The sequence below is a fragment of the Amblyomma americanum genome, chromosome 2 (genome assembly GCF_052857255.1).
Source record: "Amblyomma americanum isolate KBUSLIRL-KWMA chromosome 2, ASM5285725v1, whole genome shotgun sequence".
In the NCBI taxonomy this organism is placed as follows: Eukaryota; Metazoa; Arthropoda; class Arachnida; order Ixodida; family Ixodidae; genus Amblyomma; species Amblyomma americanum.
Genome location: NC_135498.1, coordinates 119913577 through 119930175, shown reverse-complemented (window position 1 = coordinate 119930175; position 16599 = coordinate 119913577). Strand labels below are relative to the sequence as shown.

The 16599-nt window shown below is 50.7% G+C and overlaps 1 long non-coding RNA gene across 1 annotated transcript; it reads right to left on the bottom strand.

The window, feature by feature from the left end:
* Window positions 1-14203: 14203 nt before the first annotated feature.
* On the bottom strand, window positions 14204-16191 carry LOC144119028 (uncharacterized). The gene is made up of 3 exons (XR_013312235.1): window positions 15893-16191; window positions 15042-15103; window positions 14204-14688 (listed from the first exon to the last, which is right to left on the bottom strand). It is a non-coding gene; the product is annotated as an uncharacterized LOC144119028 (long non-coding RNA).
* Window positions 16192-16599: the final 408 nt, after the last annotated feature.

The window sequence follows — 16599 nt, the reverse complement described above, 5'->3', positions numbered from 1 at the left end:
GAACACGCTTAGTGATTCTATATTCCAACGTTACAATTGCTGGCCGAAGATATTTCAGGCCAGAATATCAGGCCATCGTTCTGTCTCAAAACACGGGTCGCGCTACCCTGCGTATTGCACAGGTCTTTCGTTTGCGGCAAGCATCTTTCCCGCAATCTTCTTGTCACTGGACGCTGTGTAACTACGCACATCTTCGGCGTTCCGCTCCAGCTTCCCGTGGTGGGTGGGCTATTATGTCAGAATACACGCACAACAGCCCCGGATGGAACCGCCGATCTCGGCGGCAACCACATAAAGTCCCGTCCGGTTGTTGAGCCTCGCTTTTCCACCGGCGTCTGCAGCTCGGCGTTTATGCTGCTCCCCTTCCAGACGCCAACATTCTCGGCGTTAAGCTCGAGCATGCCGTGGTCGGTGGGCGAGTAGGGTAGTATACACGCACATGCAACGATGGAAACGCCCAGCACGACGGCGATCACGTGAATGTCGGTCCGATTGCTCAGCATCGCTTGAAGTCTCACCAGCATCTGCAGCTCGGCGTCCATGCTGCTCCCCTTCCACACGCCAACATCCTCGGCGTTCAGCTCGAGCATGCCGTGGTCGGTGGGCGAGTAGGTTAGCATACACGCACAGCCAACGATGGAAACGCCCAGCATGACGGCGATCACGTGAAGGTCGGTCCGGTTGCTCAGCATCGCTGGAAGGCTCACCAGCGTCTGCAGCTCGGCGTCCATGCTGCTCCCCTTCCCGACGCCAACATCCTCAGCATTCAGTTCTAGCATGCCGTGGTCGATGAGCGAGTAGGTTAGCATACACGCACAGCTAACGACGGAAACGCCCAGCACGACGGCGATCACGTGAATGTCGGTCCGATTGCTCAGCATCGCTTGAAGTCTCACCAGCGTCTGCAGCTCGGCGTCCATGCTGCTCCCCTTCCCGATGCCAACATCCTCCGTGTTCAGCTCGAGCATGCCGTGGTCGGTGGGCGAGTAGGATAGCATACACGCACAGCCAACGATGGAAACGCCCAGCATGACGGCGATCACGTGAAGGTCGGTCCGGTTGCTCAGCATCGCTGGACGGCTCACCAGCATTTGCAGCTCGACGTCCATGCTGCTCCCCTTCCCGACGCCAACATCCTCGGCATACAGCTCGAGCATGCCGTGGTTGGTGGGCGTGTAGCCTAGCATACACGCAGAGCCAACGATGGAAACGCCCAGCACGACGGCGATCACGTGAAGGTCGGTCCAGTTGCTCAGCATCGCTGGAAGGCTCACCAGCGTCTGCAGCTCGGCGTCCATGCTGCTCCCCTTCCCGACGCCAACATCCTCGGCGTTCAGCTCGAGCATGCCACAGTCGGTGGGCGAGTACGTTGGCATTAACGCACAGCCAACGATGGGAACGCTCAGCACGACGGCGATCACGTGAAGGTCGGTCCGGTTGCTCAGCATCACTGGAAGGCTCACCAGCGTCTGCAGCTCGGCGTTCATGCTGCTCCCCTTCCCGACGCCAACAGCCGCGGCGTTCAGCTCGAGCATGTCGCAGTTGGTGGGCGAGTACGTTGGCATTCACGCACAGCCAAATGGAAACGCCCAGCACGACGGCGATCACGTGAAGGTCGGTCCGGTTGCTCAGCATCACTGGAAGGCTCACCAGCGTCTGCAGCTCGGCGTCCATGCTGCTCCCCTTCCCGACGCCAACAGCCGCGGCGTTCAGCTCGAGCATGCCGCAGTTGGTGGGCGAGTACGTTGGCATTCACGCACAGCCAAATGGAAACGCCCAGCACGACGGCGATCACGTGAAGGGCGGTCCGGATGATCAGCATCACTGGAAGGCTCACCAGCGTCTGCAGCTCGGCGTCCATGCTGCTCCCCTTCCCGACGCCAACAGCCGCGGCGTTCAGCTCGAGCATGCCGCAGTTGGTGGGCGAGTACGTTGGCATTCACGCACAGCCAAATGGAAACGCCCAGCACGACGGCGATCACGTGAAGGGCGGTCGGGATGATTAGCATCGCTGAAAGGCTCAGCAGCGTCTGCAGCTCGGCGCCCAGGCTGCTCCCCTTCCCGACGCCAACATCCTCGGCGTTCAGCTCGAGCATTCCGTGGTCGGTGGGCGAGTAGGTCAGCATACACGCACAGCCAATGATGGAAACGCCCAACACTACGGCGATCACGTGAAGGTCGGTCCGGTTGCTAAGCGTCGCTTGAAGGCTCACCAGCGTCTGCAGCTCGGCGTCCATGCTGCTCTCCTTCCCGGCGCCAACATCGTCGGCGCTTAGCTCTAGCATGCCGTGGTCGGTGGGCGAGTAAGTTAGCATACACGCACAGCCAACGATGGAAACGCACAGCACGACGGCGATCACGTGAAGGTCGGTCCGGTTGCTCAGCATCGCTGGTAGACTCACCAGCGTCTGCAGCTGGGCGTTTATGCTGCCTCCCGTCCCGACGCCGTTGAGACTGAACCTGCCGCCGGGTGGTACTGATCCGTCGAATGAGAGCTGCGGTGGAGGCCACGACCGTCGTCTTTGATGTTGCCGGAAATACGATGTCAGATATCCACGGTGGGGAATTGGCCAGGGTTTGGTGCAGATTCAAACAGGGAAAATCTGATCCGGGTTTATCTCAAGCGGTTCATAAATAGAGAGGTCTCTGATTGAAAAAGAAAATCACGAATTTTGAGAGAGCTTCAGAAAATCGGAATGAAAATCAAGGAAAATAGCGGTGTGAGTAGAATAACTAAATTTTAAGAAATAATCAGAAAGAAAATAATTGTGAGAGGAAAGAAAAGGCATTGAGAAGTTAACACAAAAATCTCCCGGTTTCGATGATATACTTGTGAAGAAGCTGATACACCTGCCAAATGGCATGATGCCCTTTGACGGTTGCACCGAAGGAGAGGAGGACGGGAAGAGCAAATCGCAGCCCTAATTGAGCGAGATTATATTCCAAAAACTGAATTCTCTGCCGTGCAAACCGCCGGCAGTAGAGGATGAAATGATCTATCGTTTGAACATCCCCGCATGACGCACGTAGATTCGACGGCGTGAACCCAGGACGGCATATAGATTAAGGCGAGGAATCCTACAGTGCAACAGCCTCATGGAAACCTCACATTGTCATGATGCACAGGAACGTATGTTCCATGGGAATTTCAAATGTTCCAAATCCGCTGTACCAAGGATGGGCTCATGGCTAAGGTAATGGTGTAATTGGTAACGTTCATAACGTGACGTGGTCAGAAGGTTGAGGTTTGGAACGACATGGGCAACAGGGTCATTGATGGCTGATTTCGCTAAGAAATCGGCCATCGAGTATGAAGTAATGCAATAGTGCCCTGGGATCCACTGAAAGCGCACCTCTAGGACGTGACGTGGCACAAAGTACATTAGGGATCTGTACAGGAGAGTGTTTGCGAACTTTCTAGTGCAGCCAAGACTGAGAGGCAGTCCGGGAGAGCGATAGCTTGAGAAATATTGCTGGGAACTTCTTAAGGGCCAAACCAATAGCGAGAAATTCATCAGCGAAATTTGGTGTATAATCAGGAACGCGGAGAGAATGACTCCAATCTAGTGTGTGGGAATAAACACCTACAGCTGCCTTTTCGCCTTGCTGAGAGACATCTGTGAAAATTGCAACATGTCTCGGATACTGAAAGGAATATTCCTGCAGGAAACCGTTTAGCACGATGGCAGATAGTGCTTTGCATATAGCGGCCGCATATGGTCGAAGCAAACAGCTAGTGCAGCCTGTAAACCGCTGACGCATTGCACAAACCTAAGCGAGACTGCAATTCTAGACAAAAGGTGCTCAGTAAAGACAAATTGAGGCACTTTGTAAAGCGGCCAATGTTTATTTGGAAAGAAAGCTGGGTTAGTCAAAAAATTCGAGGAGCCACTCCAGGCGATGGCTCAAGTCCCGGTAAGAAGGTACGTACTGTGAGAAGCTGGAAGCGAGAGTTCAAGCCCGGGGTGCGAGCTTCCAGAAAGAGGACAGAATTCACCACTGATTTTGGTAAACCCAGGCAAAGCGGTAGAGCTCGCCTCTCCAAAAGAAGCAGAGGTTGAATTTTTGTATCTAGGGCAACCGGAGAACAGAACGCAACCGAACTCCAAAATTGGTCTTACGTAAGTCTTATAGAGAAACAGGAGAGTGTCTCTGCGCATACCAAATTTCTTATTCCTGATTCGCATATGGTGACCGAGAGCTCGCTCAACTTTAAAGAGACACTGAGGAGAACGCTATCCATTTTTTTATCAAAATCTGATAGTTCGGCATTTCATGGCTTTGTTGCCGCTTGTCCGGGAGCGAAAGATGCATTTATGTCAAAGAAATTTGGATTCCAACAGCTAACAAAACACCACCCCCGTTTCTGTCGCCCCTGTCGTACGGATAAGTGGTAAAATGCTTGCGGCAATGGAATATTTCCGAGCTGTCAACTTGAGCTGAAAGCCAAGTTTCAGTAAGGCAAACGATGTCGGCATCACATGCGTCGATAGTCGCACAAAGCTCATCACGTTTAGGCAGAACACTTCTAATATTAGTATACGGAAACAATAATGAGCGATTGGACAGTGACGGGTGCCCGCTACCCCTCACGCATCGTTTATCTGCGGGCGATTCGGATGAAAGGCATCCAACACCGCGAACTTTAGAAACGCTTTCGTTAAGCTGATCGTGACAGTAACACCTACCGTTCATGTAAAGCTTATTATAGCGCAGTTTGAATTTAGACTTTTGTGCGATACCAAATAAACGAGTTTTTTCCGCGCCTGCCGAGTCATGAGAGAATAATCTTCACCTACACTAATGTCATTATCTTTCAGTTTAGAACTTGTGAAGAAAATTTTTTGCCTTGTTTTAAAAGACGAGAACTTCGCAATAACTGGCCTGGTTTTATCTTCAGAAAAAGCTCCAAGTATATGAGCCCGTTCAATCGATAGTTCCGACGGTGGCATATTCTAGGCTGATGAAAGTACATTAAATGTTTTTTTTCAGTCTCATCCCGGGACTAAGAATTGACGTCAGAAAGGCCATAAAACAGAAGATTATCACGGCGCTGCCTATCTTCGACCAAAGACCTGCGTGCCCTAAATTCCCCTGAGTCCATTAAAGTTTTCACCACCACCACCTACCTGAGCCTCCTGTTCGCGCCTCTGCCGCATTGCTTCCGCTTCACGTTTCCGCAACTCGATGTTGGCCGCACGCTTCGGTCGCTTCATGTCCGCTTCTCGTTGCGTACGTGAACGCCTCTTCAACCGGTTAATACTAGCCTCCCGCGCTTTTACCATAGCGGTGATCGTCGATGTTGAAGTCCGCCTTTGCAGCCATCGTATAGGATTTATCGGCTCTCGTGCCTTGGAGCGGGTAGCGTACCTTTGTGGGCGCTCTCCTCTCCCTGTTCACGTAGGCGCGGTCGCCTCGCAGGTCACTGACATTGATGTCGTCGCCATTCCATCACACTGCATCCAGTGTTGCAGGCATTACCGAAAAATTTATAAATACGTTAATCTTTACGCTAAAAAAGGAAAGCGTTACTGCCTTGCCTTAGCTAGAAAAAAAATGTAACGCCTTACCGTTACCGTTACCGAAAAAAGCACCACTCGTTACTTTTTCATTACTGCATGGCCGTAAATTTTAATCAGTGCGTCTTCGCTGCAGGAACTCACGATAACAATTTTATAAAGGTTATATTCCATATAAAGCTTCTAGCCAAAACAGCGATTCTATCCGAAATGTTGATTTAAGGAGCATAATTTACACAAATGTTCAGGTACTCAGCTATGTTAGAGTGGCCTCAAGAGTCCTGCAGAGATACGTCATGGCTTCAGACACTGTGGCACATGGTTAAGTCGATTTCGGAACATGACATTAAGCACGAGATGACACTTCACCATCAATTCTACACTATAAATCACTTTGCACCCTTAAGCGCAGAATGCATCTATTAACCCTTACAGCACCCATGGTTTTCGTGAAAAGGGTGTTTTCATAAGGTAACACCCACTTTGCACCCCGCTTTAAGATCCAGGATGTGAAATGGGTACTTTTTCTTAGTTGCACCCCTGGAGATCGTTGGGGTGCAAGGGTGTAAAACGAGAATTGCATTACTCGATTAAGCTCGGGGCACGATCAGTGATCGCTTCCCGTAGCGCTTGATACAGTTATGACGACAAGCACCACTGTCACTGTCAGCGACCTCCCCCGCTTCCCTTAGCTGCCTCTTAACAAACACAAGCATAGGAGCAGTGTATACTCTGCGTCATGCTCGGTCTGGTTTACGGCCTTCGATTTTAATTTGGTTGCGCAAGTTGGCTTTCACCCGAGAGCGGAGACCAGGGCATAGAGGACATGTTCCCGATTCGACACTTTGTAGATTGCATTATAGTTGCCTCTAACAATGCGTTCCTCAATGGTGCCGCGCTGTGTGGGACGACGTTTGTCCTTCGGCCGGTCATTGAGTGCCTACAACAGGCACTACAAACTGTGGACGACCAGTGGTGGGACGAATGTCAACGCTACAATCCGTGTGCCACCCCCGGTAAAGCCACCACTGCACTGGTTGGAATTACCGTAGACTTTGTGTTCAAGCTGACCATGGCGCAGGACAGTGGCCTAAGCACCGGTGACCAAAACACATTTACGTATGCGTTCCGTCACGTGAAATGAGTCATTGACAAGGTCAGCGTGTTGTCCGCCTACATGCTCGACAGCGTCAACAAACGCTTGCGGGCAATAACCAACCTGGCGCTGTTTGGCGGCATGGATGCGATCATACACACAGGGACCTGCTTTGGCTACCTCGATCCTGTCAGGACTCAGCAGTGCGAGCGGCCGAAGAGTAAGCGACGCAGACAAGATTCGAAGATGCAGCTGTACGAGCAGCAGAACTAAAAGAGAGGCGTAGAAAATGCGAAGCGCAAGCGGAGGCGAGATGGTCGATAATTGGTCCTGTCGCACGTTTGTTTCACCACATTGGGGTGATCGCCTGTCAATCTTTGCACCATGTCCCCGTCTCACGAACTAGCCAAACAACACAATGTTATGCGACGCAGATATTCGCACTACTGTAACAGCCCCTACCTAAGATGTCCCAAAGTAGCGATTATTTATTTTCCAAAGTTCCTGCTATACATCGCGCTGGTGGTACGCCTCCCAATGCAACGCGAGGGGGAAAGCGGGTCCCCTGGAAAGAAAATGAGAAATTAAAGCAAAAATGAGTGCGCCGTGTAGCATGGCTCATAGAGATAGGCATTCAGCATGACTGTTGGCTACGCAAAGGAATATATACTCTTCCTTTCTTGCTTTTGCGATTTTATTTCGCTTCCCATTCACAGTGGCATTGTGCCTGGTTCGTCAATGAACACTTTTTAAGCAGCGCGGCCCTCTGGTAGCCGCCAGCCGTTACTACGCATGTTTTCGTGTAGAAAAGAAATGTCAAAGGGAGTGGCCATAATAAATGCATTACAATTGCCCCTTGGGATATTGCTTTAGTAAAGAGCAGTGTAGGCTCCGACTAGCAGAGCATTTGAGCGTGACCGCCCCATAAACACGCCTGTCGCACAGTGCAATGTCAGCACTGCACTTTAACCCTTGACTAAAGGACACGCATGGGCACGAAATAAGTGGACAAATGCCCACTGCTTCTCGACGCGTTCTCTGCAATGGTAGAGGCAAACGACTCCACAGCTTTCTCTCTCTCCTCTGCGTCTCTGCCTCGTCGCGCGCCAAACTAGCACCCATGGCCTCCCAAACACCAGCTGTGAAAACTGCTCTTGCCCCCCGGCCCCCGTGAAACAACGCGACGCGCCCTGTAGCTGCTCCTTGCATTCACTGAGAAAACCTACCTTCTAGCCCTTCTCTAAATCTGCTCTTGCCCCCCGGTCCCCGCGAAACAACGCGACGCGCCCTGTAGCTGCTCCTTCCATTCACTGAGAAAACCCACCTTCTAGCCCTTCTCTAAATTTGCTCTTGGCCCCGGGCCCCGTGAAACAACGCGACGCGCCCTGTAGCTGCTCCTTGCATTCACTGAGAAAACCCACCTTCTAGCCCTTCTCTAAATCTGCTCTTGCCCCCCGGTCCCCGCGAAACAACGCGACGCGCCCTGTAGCTGCTCCTCGCATTCACTGAGAAAACCCACCTTCTAGCCCTTCTCTAAATCTGCTCTTGACCCCCGGCCCCCGTGAAATAACGCGACGCTCCCTGTAGCTGCTCCTTGCATTCACTGAGAAAACCTACCTTCTAGCCCTTTTCTAAATCTGCTCTTGACCCCCGGTCCCCGCGAAACAACGCGACGCGCCCTGTGGCTGCTCGTTGCATTCACTGAGAAAACCCGCCTTCTACCCCTTCTCTAGATCATGTTTTTTCCCCATGCTTACCCATCGCCGGGACGGGATCCTTCGAGCGCGTTTCCAACTCTCTTCTCTTTTTTTCTCTTTCTCCCCCTGGCTCCCCTCTCCCATCAGGCCTGGCTCATCGCTCACACTAATGCCCTCTCCTACGCGGCGCGCAGCGAGAACTCCACCCTTTGTCCCCCCCCCATTCAACAGCGCAGCGACCATCCCCTCAAGAGAGAAAGGTAAATGCCCGCGATGTGTCCCTTTTCCTCTTTCAAGAAGAATCTACTCCAAACTCAGACCCTTAGCCCCGCCGCGGTGGCTCAGTGGTTAGGGCGCTCGACTACTGATCCGGAGTTCCCGGGTTCGAACCCGACCGCGGCGGCTGCGTTTTTATGGAGGAAAAACGCTAAGGCGCCCGTGTGTTGTGCGATGTCAGTGCACGTTAAAGATCCCCAGGTGGTCGAAATTATTCCGGAGCCCTCCACTACGGACCTATTTGCTCCTATCTTCTTTCACTCCCTCCTTTATCCCTTCCCTTACGGCGCGGTTCAGGTGTCCAACGATATATGAGACAGATACCGCGCCATTTCCTTTCCTCAAAAACCAATTATTAATTATTAACTTAGACCCTTACCGTCAGGAGCGGGTCGCCAAGCCTCCAATATAACCCGTCCGAGAGCGCGAGGATAATCGCGGAGGCCATGGGATCAAACCGCGTCTGCGCATGCTCATAACAGAGGAGACAGAATCTCCGCAGTTTCGACTTCTCTGTTTGCCGTCCTTGCTGGATCCTGCTCACAGTGAAATTATAGATGAAAAAGAGTCTTTAAATACCAAGATTCAAAATATAAATTGTAATTAGTCACGAAATTATGTAAAAGAGTTTTTGTAACCACTCCACCGTCTAGGCATGACTTCTCTCGTTTTCAACAAAATAGACTCAGGACAATGTCGCATGCATGCGATTTTCGCCTGCGACACTGCGAATTCTGTCGGTCTGCGACTGAGGAGAGCCGTCGGTCTAGTCGCAGACGGCTTGCGATCGAGTTAGGTCCGGTTGGTATTCAGCCGCAGCGTCGGTGTGTTCGCTCTGCGACTGACCAATGGGGAGCGCAGAGACGGCGCGTGACATGCGGTCACGTGGGAGCTGTTACCGCGCTGGAAGAAAAACTGATTATTCTAATGACAATTTACGCAACAATACCTTGCATCTAAAAATACGCTGGTCATGAAATCATCAACACAATCTGTGTGATGTTTCTGTCGCGCATAATAATGGGTTGCCTATGCAAATATCACGGAACCTTGCCTGTTCCTCCGACCAAATTCGTTGTGTCGGTGTGGCATGTGAAAGCACTGACCGAAAATCGCACTGCGGCCTCCCCGACTACACCGGATATTTTCGGTCCAGTCGCAGCATATGAAACGTGCCTCATCCGTACCATATCTGGTTTTTTGAAGTTCGCGCGCAAAGAAAGCGGCACGTGTAGCCGGTGCGACAGATTATGTGTGTTCCTTCGTGCTGCCGGCGAGGATACTGCCCTGTCTCTACAAACAATGCCGGAAAATGACATCGGCGACGCACCTGTTCGCAACGCTGGGCCCGATAAAAGTTGAGTGCGAACGAGTACAAACTGCGCAGCTTGAGAGCCGCCGCCACAGCTTGCACTCTGCCATGTGTTGAAATGCACTTTGGGAGCGATACGTTCCAGGTGAGTTGTGATGTAGAAATGCATTATGGCCTCTATTTCACAGTGGCAGGAAAAAAAGTGCGCAGCTTTTGCTTTCGTTACTCGTTCGTCGCTGCAGGGCTTAAAATGCATGTGCACTGTTACGTTTAGGCTACGAGGCGCGGTATAGCCGGCGCGGATGCAACGGACGCCGGGGCTTCGTTCAAAGCGGCGGTCATTTGAACCCGTTCAGTGCTGCCGTAACGCCTCCCGCCAAGCGCGTCCAGGGCCCGGATTACGGAACTCGCTCCGACCGCTCTACAATTGAGAGCGCTCTAAAATGCCCGCTCCTATTGGTCGCCGGCGCCATTTTGAAAAGTTGCGTCACGGGAAGCTGCAATGGCGTCACGGACAAGAAAAAACGCATGACGTTGAACACCTAATTATGCCCGCGGTTTTAGACTGTTTTTTGCGACCGCGAAGAGTCGGTCTACAGAGTTTTAGAGGGAAAATGGCGGCGGCGTCGTCTGCTGTTTATTGGTGGCGGAGGCGGCAACGTCGGCGCCAGCAACGACGAAGGACGGTGTACGAGGACGCGTATGATTTGCCGGACGAGCTGTTCCGTCGGTTATTTCGACTCGATAAGGAGAAAGTGGAGTGGTTGTGCGGCGAACTTGCAGACGAACTGCGAGGCGTACGGACGAGCGTTTTGTCGGTGCGGCGGCAGGTGCTGTGCGCTCTCCGTTTTTTTTTTTGCCTCCGGGGGCTTTCAAGTGTGCGTCGGCAACGAGCAGACCGTCGGCCTCGCACAACCGGCGGTGAGCAAGTGCGTGCGGCGTGTGGCTGAGGCCATCTGCAAAGTCGGCGCACAGAAGGGATGGGTGCGTTTCCCGGCGCACCCCGAGGAAAAAGCGACAGCGAAGGCGACCTTCCTTCCCCGCGGCACCATCCCCGGCGTCGTCGGCTGCGTCGACGGCACGCTGATTGCCATAAAAGCGCCGCGGGGAGACCCAGCAAACCGGGCAGCATTCTGGAGCCGCAAAGGATACTATGCGATGAACACCATGATCGTGAGTAGACTGGCTTTCTGACCGCATGGGTTCGAAAGCCGCGACCTCGACAGTGGAAGTTCACGTCCAAGATTGTCTGCCTGTGTTTCTCGCAGATCTGCGACGCAGACATGAAGATCCTTGCGGTCGACCCTCGCTGCCCGGGGTCTTGTCACGATGCCTTTTCTTGGCGCTACTCACGGCTGCGTCGGAAGGTGGAGCACGGGCTGCTGGAGGATGGAGAGTTTCTTCTGGGTAAGCAGCACTTCGACAGTACGTATTAAGCTACAGCAGTGGCTCATACCTAAAAGAGGCAGGTTATAACATGGATGACATGCAACAATATAATGTATCGTATTTATTTTTGTGTATTTACTGTTACTGCTGGTGCAGAGGCACAAGAAACATTGTTATAAATTGAATCGTATTTCAAGCGTAAAACATCAAGGCAGAAGAGGTGTGCACATCGTTATTGTCGTGTAAGATATCACAGTACATCATTAACCTAGAAGGCTGTGCTTACAGAGGTACCCCTTAGTCATGAATATTCTGCATGCCTATGAATTCTGGTTCAGCATACTGGCTTTGAGCTGCTTGATATGAATCATTTATTACATAGGCAACAACACACTTCACTGCAAATTTTGGTCGTGCAGGAGACAGTGGATATCCACTGGAGCCGTGGCTGCTCACACCAGTGTCAGGGCATCCTGGTGCAAACACTGCAGAAGGGCAGTAAAACGCAGCACACGCCTCAATGCGATGTGTTGTGGAACGCTGCATTGGTGTTCTCAAAAGCCGCTTCCGGTGCCTTCAAAGGCACCGGACACTCCACTACGAGCCGGAGCGGGCGGTGGTCATCATTGCAGCGTGTGCTGCGTTGCACAACATCTGTCTTGAAGAAGCCCTGGCTGCAGACGAAGACGACACTACTGATGACCCTGACAACAATGGACCACCTCTGCTTGCCGGGTACTTGGCGGGGACAGGATCCCGCATGACCTACCTGCGTGGTAGAGCCATGCGAGACCGTATAATTGGCCTCTTTGGCACAACCCGTCCGCAGAGGCAAGCACACCTGCAGATGGTGCGGCGACAGCAGCAGCGGCAGCAGCAGCGGCAACAGCAGCACCACCGGCAGTAAGCCCTAGACCATCTGGCAGCTGTGGCTGCAATGACTCGCCGTGCTGGCGTGGCGAGTTGTCGTAGCCACTCTTGCTACGGGCAGTGGCATTGCCCTCTGTTAGTGCGTGAGCCCCTGTGTGATATGATGCTTTTGGCCACTGGTAGCCACATTCCAGCATTTGTAAATTACTTTTTCTTACGTGTGCTTGAAAGCCTCCTGTGTCAAGATATGAAGTGCACACACCAACTGCTGCTCCACCGGCAGTGGTCACCAGTACGCCTTTCAGTGCATCAGCAAGCTTGCCGCACAGCTACTGCACTTTCTCCTTCTCAAGTCGAAATACACGCCGAAACAGCTCGTCCAACAAGTGAAATGCATCCTTGTACACCGTCTTTCGCCGTTGCTTACGTCGACCTGCCCACTTAGGCAAACAGTTGCTTGCTGTAACTATGTGTTTGATGAATGTGCACGAGGGAAAAGTGTGGTGTGGAGACTGCTAGGAACCAGTAAAGCGTTTGTTTTTGCACCACGTTTATTCATTGGTCACACTAATTTTTTTCGCCACAGCTCTTCATACTAGTTTGCCAACTGTAACACACAGCAGGGAAACAAAAGCATGCAGCATCAACAGTGATTTGCATATGCCTTGTCGAGTGCTGCGCAGAGATTGCACAATAACAGTTGTATCTTACACTCTGGCCAAACGGGCGAGTTGGCTGTACATTTTTAAGGCGAACAGTGCGAAAGACATAGCCGGAAAGCACAGGAAACACAGGATGAGCACTCGTCCTATGTTTTCTTTGCTTTCCGTCTAAGTCTTACACGCTGTTTGCCCCTTAAAAAAAAGCTTCATCTTGACTGCCAGCTTGAATGCTAGTAATCACAGGTTTGGCATGTTGTGCAGACTTGTAGGCCCGATGTAGCCCTGGTTTGCACTTTGCTGAAACACATTACATAACTGGTGGAATGCACAGCAAGTGCTACACAAGACATTGCTCTTCGTAGATTTTACTGGACTAAAAAATCATGTTACGTGTAAAAGACACGAGTATCGCAGACGATGATGCCAACATGGCTGCGTTTGAAGTTGTAAAGGGACCCACAAACGAGAGACATTAACATTGTTGCATCATACCTTTAAAGGTGGAGCTCAAGCATCCGCCAAATTTTTTTTTTGCCTGCATTCAACACTAGTTCAGAAGCGACTTTGGACGAATGCTGGCAAGCCTCATTTTTCCTCGGGTCTACTGAGGATAGAACATGTTACAATGCACAAAATGGACACTTTACGGAAAAGCAGGAAAAGTAATGCAAAAAAAAACGACTCACGAACATGCAAACAACCTTAACAGACACAAAATCGAAGTGTTCAAAATTTATCCAGAATCCCCATATTATGATGCCCTTCATAACTACAGTCACTTCAGAACAACTTTGCCCTACATATTGCACTTGCCCACATATTGCAATGAAAGAAAACAAGCACTAGAAATTGCACCTTGTGCACTTGCCACAGCTGCAGGTAAACATTTGAAAGGAATGGAAAATAAAAGAGTATAGGAGGCTTTCACACCTGGCAGAGCTTAAATTACATAACTGGAAGAAAATAAACAGTGTGAAGCATCCGGGCCTGCAGAGCTTACAAGAAATAAAAAAATGATGCTATGGCACATGGCAGAGATGATCTTGAATAAATACAAAAACAGAAACCTGACAGAGAAGCAGACAATGTAAATAAACAAACACATAAAACAGAAATTTTAACCAAACTAAAAATAGTTCAATGAGTCTGCACCTGGCAGAGAAGTAAATAATGTTCTTGAATAAATATAAACATATGAAGAGGTTCTTTCATAAAAATAAAAACAAGCAAATAATGACATAAACATGAACAATTCAATGTGGTGCAGGTGGCTCAAGCTGCTTTTGTAAGATTAGCGTCAGTAGGTTCACATTCTGGATGAGCAGCTCTTGCTGACCATTTGACGCCTGCACAGCATCTGTAACCTCCCATATGGCCTGCATGTAAAAATACTTCCAATTACAAATTATTACTGACAACCAATTTTGAGATCTCGCTTAAGCTTTATGTAAAATTTCAGGTGCTGAGATATTTTGGACAAAGTATGGCTGTAGAAGACTCGTGTCAGTTTCATAAACTGAGCTGTCCCAACCACCTCCCACAAGAGGCGTCAAAACAGAAGTAGAGGTGCTCAAAAGAGAGCACTGATATTTATGCTTCAGGTGACGGCTTCGACTCTTCAAAGTGCAGTGTGCGCAGCGAGTACACACCTCCAGCATGCTTTGCTGAAAAGCAGCGTCCTGGCGGTTCCGGGCGTCAGTAAGGGAATCCAAACGATGCGATTCATACAGCATCTGGCGCAGCACCTTATTGGCCCCATCGTCTCGCCGTCACTTCCCAAGAAGGCTAGGCGTGGCACGCGTTGAGGGCTGCAGTGGGGGCTCTGGTGTGTGCTGCTGTGAGGGCTGCGGCGAGGGCACCGGTGTAGCTGTCGGGAAAGAAAATGTGCTCATCATGTGGTGGAATACGCAAAACATTTGGTACGATGTATTAGAGGACTTGACATAAATATGCAGTTCAGCAATCTTGGGCAGCATTGTAGTAGCATATTTCATGTGCACATTTGCTAGACTGCTAGGAGATGTCACAGCCTCACTGCAAGAGAAATAAACATTCTGCACTGCGTGGCAAAGCCAGAGAGAGATAGTTTTGTGTGTACTGTAGAATCTCTGCAGTATTTTGGCTACTGCTGCAAATGCTGCCAGAGAGTATAGTGCTATTACTTTCAATCAGCTGCCAGAAAGGGTAGTATGGAGCTTGAATAATGGAAAGCCAACTCACGGTCTGTGGGGCTCCGTGTGTCTTGTCGACAACTTGCTGAGGCTCACCGTTCATCTCCTCTGCTGTAACAGGGTAAAAGGTGCGGCTGATTGGTACTGGCAAACCATGCAACTAAAAGAGCACTAGCAAAAGAGAAGCAATCAATAATGCTCAACCACTTGTCTATGCATTCCTGCACCTCCTCCGAGACTAAAATACACCACAGATGGAATAAACAGTGCTAGCAAGGCGCAAGGCAAAGACATCATGTTTTTAAACGGCCGACCCCTTGTTGTTGAGAATCGACGCAAGCTGGATCCGCAGCTCGCGCTTTTCAACAGCTGTGTATGAGTTTGTTAGGTCGGCAGAAGCCCGAGCCAAGAGCGGATGGCTCTTCATAGACTCTATTACGATTAGCTCTTGCTCGCTAGGCATTCTTCGTGTTGGCGCCATTTCGAGACTATAATTCCCGCTCAGAGAATTGCAGCAGCGAACACAGCGGGGAAAACAAACAGGGAAAAGTTTCTGTTCCGCTTTTCGAAAGCAGGGAATAACAGGGAAAAACCTTTGCTCTGAGTTCGGGCTAATATGTTTTTACAGGAACATATGCGTGTGCTGCGCTGCAGCAACTTATAGCACAGCCGAGAACGACCGAAAACGAGCAAGGTTGTTAGCGTGCGCCCAACCGCCTTGCTTGGTTCTTGCTCCTTCCCAACTGAATCATTTGTGCCAGACGTTTATGAAGCCAAAAAAGTTGATTTTATCCAACAAGCCGTGCTTCGTGGACGCCTTGTATTTGCTAAAGTGAAAGAAACCGAACCCAAATCATATGCTCGGCATGTGGCATCTTTAAACCAATAACACAGGCTTACCTCAAGTTGTCTTCGTCGATTTTCGGGCCCGACGTTTCGTGCAGGTTCCTTTCTGGAGGCCCGTGACCTTCACTGGATTCGATAATTGTTATCCGCTCACTTTGGACAACCAAATAGAACCTTGATTTCAGACGACGCCTAAAAAAGCAGGAACTAGCCGTGGGATCAGCTGTTTTTTAGAAGGCCGCCATGTTCAGTGTTTACATCTGCCAGCGCGCCCTCATGGCAACAAAACTTACCCACGAAAGCAGTTATTTGCAAAAGTGAATGTCCTTCTTGTTTTACTTCATGGCAGTGAGAGTGAAATATACTTTTATCAAAGAATAAAACAATGTTTATTTTATTCAGTGCGTATTCTTATAAAAAAGTTAGCATACGGCCCCTTGCCGTGCAAATTGGCCTCTTGTCGTGCAAATAAACTCTTCCGGGGCGGCACCCTACTAGCCATTGGTTGATTCCGCGTTCCGTCACGCGTTGACGTCTAGCCTTGTCGTCATGCTGTCGTCATTTTGACGTAACGCTCTACAACTTTAGAGCGAGTTCCGTAATTCGGGCCCAGGCAGGTTTCAATGCCACGTGTCGTCGTGTGTGTGTGTGTGTGCATGTTGGTGCCCACGCTTGTCAAAGCGCGGCAGCCGGGGAGAGGAGCTCCCCAACTGGGAGGCGAGGAGGTCTGACCGGCGCCGGCCCGGCGGACGCGCCCGTCA